Source organism: Octopus sinensis, linkage group LG7 (genome assembly GCF_006345805.1).
Source record: "Octopus sinensis linkage group LG7, ASM634580v1, whole genome shotgun sequence".
NCBI lineage: Eukaryota > Metazoa > Mollusca > Cephalopoda > Octopoda > Octopodidae > Octopus > Octopus sinensis.
This window is the reverse complement of record NC_043003.1, coordinates 19,492,821-19,501,538: the sequence shown is the minus strand read 5'-3', so window position 1 is coordinate 19,501,538 and position 8,718 is coordinate 19,492,821.

Below are 8,718 nucleotides of genomic sequence, written 5' to 3'. Positions count from 1 at the left end.
CCGAAGTGAAGTGTTTTGATTTTGTCGAGTTATATCGAAGGAATGCCGTACTTTTATTGGAATATAACATGTATCTATATGATAACGTATATAATAACAAAACCACATTTAAAATATTAATTCAAAACCGGGAGAAAATGGAAAAAAGAGGAACAAGGAAAGAAATAAAGGAGAAAAATACATTAATTCAACACAAGGTGTCTCAATTGGTCAGTCACACATCACAAGGTTCATTGGAACCTACTGAAGCAAGCCAGCACCATCGCAACATTACTACAGGCGACGCCGAGGCTAAGACGAATCCCCGATATGTCATGTAATGTTATGGATTGGGTTTGCCTCTTTGGCGAATACGTGACATGCCATGTAATGTTTTGAATTGGGTCTGCCCTTCTGGCGAATCCGTGACCTGTCATGTAATGTTATGGATTGGCCCGGCCCCTCTGGCGAATCTCCGACATGTCATGTAATGTTATGGATTGGCCCGGCCCCTCTGGCGAATCTCCGACATGTCATGTAATGTTTTGGTTTGGTTGTGCCCCTCTGGCAAATCCCTGACATGTCATGTAATGTTATGGGTTGGGTCTGCCCCTCTGGCAAATCTATGACATGTCATGTAATGTTATGGGTTGAATCTGCCCCTCTGGCAAATCCACCCGACATGTCATGTCTTTTTGGCATTGAACTGATGAGCTATGTGGAATTTCTGCCCACTTTTCATGCAACAATCGAAAGAATTCACCTTGCTCTGTCTCGTATACCCCAAAGATTTTGAATTGGGTTCATGTCAGGAGATTTGCTCGGCCAAGGAAGCTTTTTCATCCCATTTTCAGTCAGCTGTTGTTGATTCCTTTTCGCTGTATGGCATGGAGCCCCATCTTCCATGAATAAAAACTCATTTTTCGTTATATTATGTGAATACATTGGAAGTAGTCCTTGCCTAAGTATTTTGATGTATTTTTCAGAGTTTATGGTTCCAACGCATTCAATCAGCTCTGAACGACCATTGCTGGTGACAGCTCCCGATACCATTATAGAGATACCGCCTTGTTTCACAGTTGGTTGGAGTCGTTTCAAATCAAATTCTTAATTGGGAAGTCTCTAGACCCAAACACGTCCACTGTCTAAAAATAATGCAAATTCATCTGAGAAAATCACACTATCCCAAAATGAACTGGATTTTTCTGGCATCTCCTCATTTCTTTCTTTTCATGATATTAATTGGTTGAAGGAGAGGTTTTCTTCTAGCGGCTTGTCCATAATACCCAAAGCTTATGCAGATATGTAACACACGTTCTTGGACTAACTTCAAGCTGTTTTGCAATATCCTGAAGCTTTTGAACGGGGTTCGTTTTCCACAATTCTCTTCAAACAGCGAAGCTTCCTTTCCAAGAGGCCAGGTCAGTTGCGTACTGAGATCGATCTAATTGACTGGCCCCTTCCCCCAAAATTTCGGGTCTAGTACCTTGAGCAGAAAAGATTAATAGACAACGTCGTTAATCCTCTTTTTCAGCCTAACCTCTTTATTTACGTCATGAGAGAACGTTGTGTGGTTGAACGACGTTGTATACTAATACCGAAGGATTGCCGAGAATAATATTGATTTCTTACATATCCTTCTAGACAACAAATAATTTAATCATTCTAATGACGTTTTTATAACACAGTACCGGAGCAACGATCCGGCAAAAAGGAGAAATGGGGACAAGAAATGTCCCGGAGCTTCGGATCATCTGGTTTTCTAGAGACCTTGAAAAAATATATGTACTTTTTATTTATCACAGTCATTTGACTGCGGCCATGTTGGAGCACCGTCTTAAAGAGTTTTTTTTTAGTCGAAGAAATCGGCCCCAGGACTTATTATTTGTAAGCTTAGTACTTATTCTATCGGTCTCGTTTGCCGAACCGCTACATTATGGGAACGTAAACACACCAACATCGGTTGTCAGCGATAGTGGGAGGTGGGGACAAACGCAGACACACACACACACACGCATACATACATATATATACGAGAGGCTTCTTTCAATTTCCGTCTACCAAATCCACTCACAAGGCTTTGGTCGGCCCGTGGCCATAGAAGAAGACACTTGCCCAAGGTACCATGCAGTGGGACTGAACCTGGAACCATGTGGTTGGGAAGCAAGCTTCTTACCATACAGCCACGCCTATATGAAGTATAAAATACAGTATGAAAAGTAAAGAGCAAAATTGTGTTTAGCAGATTTAAATAAATGCACTTCTAAAGCACCGTTTATTTAAGGTTTGTTAATCTATTAAGAATTCATAAAATATATCATACTATTCCAGGTGTACAGTATACTGTTTATGGGATGAAAACTGAAAGAGGAAAAATAGGAACGATTTTATTCAACAGATACCGGTACAGATTAACACACTGTATGCAAATTAAGCAACTTCAAAAAGAGGGTTTGCTTATTCAGTGCAGGGTACAGGGTATGAACGGTATTGCACGGTGTGCCCAGATTTCTGGAGATCCTGGACTTCTGGAAGGCTGATAGAGAGATCCACTGCAGTAAGAGTTTCCTATTAAAAAGAAATATTCTAAGGGGGACAACTTAGTATCTCTTATTAATTCAATTTTTGGCATTTAATTTTGTGGATAAAAAAAGATGCTGTGTTTATAAATATAATTCTTATTTTCACTGAATTTTTAAATAGTTATTTCAAACTAGTTTATCTATAGTAAATTTCAATCTACATTGAGGTATTGAATATTATTTTTATAGATTAAGCATTTTTTGTTTTCAAATTTCGAGTTCTTTAAATTCGAAGTTTTTGCTAAATTGTAATATACTAGCTGAATAGCCCATCATTGACGGGCAATTTTTACAATAGAATGTCTTACATAAATTCTTCTTTATTCCATGTCGGACCATGCCTTCCCCGACAAATAGGCCTTTTGAAAAGGATAAATTTGAGCAATTTTTCGCAAAAACAAAAACTTCGATGAGGTGTTTTTTCCTTTTAAAATCATTTACATATCTGTTCGGCCGATACATATGACTTTATTCATTAGAATTTATTAAAACTTCAGAAGTCCTTACAACTTTGGTCGTCGTAATGCTTAGCTTTCGTTTATTTAATAAAAATTCCTCCTAATGATTTTGCATTCATTTTGTGATAGACAGCTATCATGCAGAAAATGCCAGCTTCCAAATCCTGTTTTCTGATTAGGTAAAATTGATTAAACATTAAACCTCAGTAACATTTTCCTGCCATTTTTCGGGAACAAATAACGTATCTTTTCCTTTTGAACGGCAGTTTTCAACACAAAATAAAACATTTTTTTCTCTTGGCTTTCTTGAGAAAATTGTAATTTGTAAGTTTAACGTAGTTTAATTTTTCGAATTTTAACCAATCGATGGCCTCTATTGAGCTAAAATCATTTGCTGCGTCTAAAACTGAGACAGCATCCTGTCACTAACCCTAACCCTAACCCAAACACTAACCCTAACCCTAACACTAACCCTAGCCCTAATCCTAACCCTAAATTTTAGCCTTTCGTTTTTTTTTCTTAATTGTTATCCTTAAATTAATTTAACATTTAAGAAAAAAAAAAACGAAAGGCTAAAACGAAAGCAAAAACAAAACGAATAATTTTAGACACACGCGTAATAATTAAATTAATTTAACATTTAAGAAAAAAAAAACGAAAGGCTAAAACGAAAGCAAAAACAAAACGAATAATTTTAGACACACGCGTAATAATTAAATTAATTTAACAATTAAGAAAAAAAAAAACGAAAGGCTAAAATTTAGGGTTAGGGTTAGTGTTAGGGTTAGAGTTAGTATTAGGGTTTGGGTTAGGGTTAGTGACAGGATGTTGTCTCAGTTTTAGACGCAGCAAATTATTTTAGCTCAATAGAGGCCATCGATTGGTTAAAATTCGAAAAATTAAACTACGTTAAACTTACAAATTACAATTTTCTCAAGAAAGCCAAGAGAAAAAAATGTTTTATTTTGACACATTCTACCAGTATACGAAGTTTAAAAGTGTTTAGTTAACTAGAAATTGTGTTGAAAACTGCCGTTCAAAAGGAAAAGATCCCATTTTTTCATTTAATACCCATTTTAATTTTCGAAAAAGTTTCCGAGAACAATGTTCTCATTCACTACAAGAGGAGTTGAGGTAGATGTAGATGATCAGTATTCTACAGTGAAGCAAAGACGAGCACACGTACGCCGGTTGGAATGCTTAGCGGTATTTCGGCTGCCGTTACGTTCTGAGTTCAATTTCCGCCGAGGTCGACTTTGCCTTTCATCCTTTCGGGGTCGATAAATTAAGTACCAGTTAGGCACTGGAGTCGATGTAATCGACTTAATCCGTTTCCCTGTGTTTAGCCCCTTGTGGGTAGTAAAGAAATGGGTATTTCGGTTGCCGCTACGTTCTGAGTTCAATTTCCGCCGAGGTCGACTTTGCCTTTCATCCTTTCGGGGTCGATTAAATAAGTACCAGTTACGAACTGGGGTCGATATAATCGATTAAATCCGTCTCTCTGTCCTTGTTTGTCTCCTCTGTGTTTACCTCCTTGTGGGTAGAAAAGAAATAGCTATTTCGTCTGTCGTTATGTTCTGAGTTCAAATTCCGCCGAGGTTGACTTTGCCTTTCATCCTTTCGGGGTCGATAAAGTAAGTACCAGTTACGCACTGGGGTCGATCTAATCAACTTAATCCCTTTCTCTGTCCTTGTTTGTCCCCTCTATGTTTAGCCCCTTGTGGGCAATAAAGAAATAAGAATTCTGCAACTCTGTTAACTCTATTAAGCATGTTTGCAAATATCTAAACACAGGTTTAGATGCTGCCACATATACTCTTATGCAGAATGGCAGTCAGCAGACAAATAAAAATGACGAAGTTGTAGGGGATGAGAGAGGAAGATACATCTGTACCAATGAGGTTTTTTGGTGCATCTTCAATTTTCCCAGTCATGTGAGGTACCCAGCCATCATTCATCTGAGTATCCATCTAGAGAATGGCCACTGGTTATCTTTACAAAACAAACAACCTTGCAACAAGCACTTTCTCCTAAAGAAGCTACCCTTACTACCATTTTTAAGTTGTGTCAAGTAGATGTAGATGCAAGAAAACTTCTTTACCCACAATTACCGAAGTATTACACCTGCAGAAACGAAAAATGACACAAGAGGAAACGGGCCAACGCTCTTGCAAGAGTTTACAGTGTCTCTACCCAAGCCAAGCAGAATGCTACTTATGGCTCTTTTTGCATGAAGTACCGTAAATCCTCGAGTATAATCCGCATTTTTTCCCCAAAATTTAAAGGTCAAAATCCCTAGTGCGTACTATATACGAGGTTAAAAATGAAAATTATTTTCTAAGCAACGTCTGAGTCTCGATTTGCTGTCCGGCAATATTTATTCAGACGCATTTTGTGATGTCGGGCACGAAAATACCTTAAGCTAAGCCCAAAAGCAATGAAGTCATAAAAGAATCATCCATAACTTGCAGTAAGCAACATTTATTAAACGTTATTACTGTTATTTCTTTATTTTCTGCAAACAAAATGCACAAAAAAGCTACACGTTTGCATTATGTTATATATACAATAATAATAAAGGCCGTTACCGTATACAGTTTTACAAAACAAGGACGTTATATAGACCTCCTCGACTCAAGTTAGAGAAGTGGTGTGTATTATACACAAAGTTTAGGTTTTTCAGATGAACAACCCCCTAAATATCCCCTGCGTATTATACTCAAGGGCGGATTATACTCGAGGATTTACGGTACGTGGTCCTAAATCATTCCAACATTCGAGGAGGATAAATCGTAATATGTGTGAAACTTATAGGAAAGTATGCTATCAACAAGGTTTTTTTAAAGAATATGATGAGCATTGGAACCTTGCATTGACTGAAGCATCAGTATCAGATTCTCCAAGGTAACTCCATAACCTTTTTGCAATTATACTGAACACGTGTCAACTTGGCGGTCCCCTACAGCTTTGGATGAAACATCGTGAGGACATGGCTGTGGACTTAAAGTATGCAGTTCAACAGCCAAACCCAGATATCAATATTCAGTTCTCTGAAACAAATTTTTACCAAACACAGATTGAGATTGAGGATTGAAATTGAAGTTTTGGACATGGGAGGCAAAAATTTGTTAGATTGTGGCTCTGGGCTGCCAAAAATAAACCGTCAAATTAGTGATTTAACTTCAAAAGAAATAGCAAGAGAAACAAATAATGACATCACAGACTTGGTTGCATTTGTAAATGAACATATGATAAAATTTTTCGTGTTAGAATCGTTAGTACGCCGGGCGAAATGCTTACTTTTACGTTCTGAGTTCAAATTTCGCCGAGGTCGACTTTGCCTTTCATCCTTTCGGGGTCGATTAAATAAGTACCAGTTACGCACTAGGGTCGATATGGTCGAATTAATCCGTTTGTCTGTCCTTGTTTGTACCCTCTATGTTTAGCCCCATGTGGGCAATAAAGAAATAAATTACTATTATTATTATTTTGTATTGCGAATTGATTTCCCAACTGAAGAATAAATTGTATCCCAATTGAAGACTAAATTGAATTTAGAATAATAAATTTCTCTACAACGTATTTATATCTGAATCTCGAGAGAGAGAGAGAGAGAGAGAGAGAGAGAGACAGAGATTCAGACGAATTAGGTACTTAAGTTGAGGCACCGGAATTTAGAACGGTATTATCTATACAATTTCAAAATAAGGTGAATAAAATCAAAATAAGCAACATGGATACCCAGAGGTCGTACTGCATTACCACTGGATATCCTCGTTGCTTATTTTGATATATATATATATATATATATATATATATATAATTGTAGCAGCTATGTGCTTTTCCATACACTAGCTCTGTCTAGCTAGTAATATCCGTCACGGTCTGCTGAACAATTTACACACACAACCATCGCGATACTTATACAAATTGCTTGGCGGCAAACAAATTATAAGTTTTAAAAATTCTTCCGTTTCTGAGAATATCTTGAATAGTCATGTGATTTAATAAGAGCATAACATTAGTTAAAAGTTGTTTGGTGAATCGTGCAAAACCTGCTTCTGTCCAACCTAAAACATGTGGTTCGCGATGGCCGTTTGATCCCCTTCTGTTCTGTAAAAGCTTATGTCATAACGGACATTAGGAAATGGAATGGAAACACTCCGTCAGTTACGACGACGAGGGTTCCGGTTGATCCGAATCAACGGAACAGCCTGCTCGTGAAATTAACGTGTAAGTGGCTGAGCACTCCACAGACACGTGTACCCTTAACGTAGTTCTCGGGGATATTCAGCGTGACACAGAGAGTGACAAGGCCGGCCCTTTGAAATACAGGTACAACAGAAACAGGAAGTAAGAGTGAGAGAAAGTTGTGGTGAAAGAGTACAGCAGGGATCACCACCATCCCCTGCCGGAGCCTCGTGGAACTTTTAGGTGTTTTCGCTCAATAAACACTCACAACGCCCGGTCTGGGAATCGAAACCGCGATCCTATGACCGCGAGTCCGCTGCCCTAACGACTGGGCCATTGCGCCTCCACTACATATAGATATACAGGACAGATATACTGATGAATAAGCATACTAACAGACGGATATGCTGGCAGATAGAGATATAGACAGATAGATATTCTGACAGACAGACATATTCACATACAGACGTGCAGACAGTCCTGTAGAGACAGGTATAAGAAGCTACTGTGATATGTCGTGGTGAAGTGGGCGGTGGGGCATAAACACATAATTCATAAGAATACAGATGGGACGTTCCTGCCAAGCTTTCAATAAATGCCAGCGCAACAGACCATAGATAATAATCTGAAACAGAGAAAAGAAGAAATTAGGTACAGTAGTTGAACTCAGTTAGCCAGCTGATGTCAGTATAATGCTAAAGGATACTGCAGATACTTCATACGGACCTAGGACTTTAGATTTCCACTATTAATTACTGGAGCACTTTACTACCTAAAGTGCTGAAGCACTTTACTACCTACTAATTGCCTCAGTACCAATCTTGAGAAACTGAAATTTACAGAGTCACTTAGAACACAGCTAGACAGAGAAATAAAACTTTCCCCCATCCAACCCCACAATCTGCACACGATCTACCGTTAGACAGTTGTGATGTAGCCTAAATCTTTGGGGCTTCATTCTTATTTCTTTATTGCCCACAAGGGGCTAAAGATAGAGGGGACAAAGAAGGACAGACATACGGATTAAGTCGATTACGTCGACCCCAGTGCGTAACCGGTACTTATTTTATCGACCCTGAAAGGATGAAAGGCAAAGTCGACCTCAGCGGAATTTGAACTCAGAATGTAACGGCAGACGAAATACCTATTTCTTTACTACCCACAAGGTACTAAACACAGAGGGGACAAACGGATTAAGTCGATTATTTCGACGCCAGTGCTTAACTGGTACTTAATTTATCGACCCCCGAAAGGATGAAAGGCAAAGTCGACCTCAGCGGAATTTGAACTCAGAACGTAACAGCAGACGAAGTACGGCTACGCATTTCGCCCGGCGTGCTAACGTTTCTGTCAGCTCGCCGCCTTGGGGCTTCATTCTAATTGTGAACTCAGCAACTGATCCCTTTCAGATAGGACTGAACTACACATTCAAGTACAGGTTAATATGGTTATATATATGCAGTGACTTTCCTTGTTCTTAATGCGATTATTGTCAATCTTTGGAAATC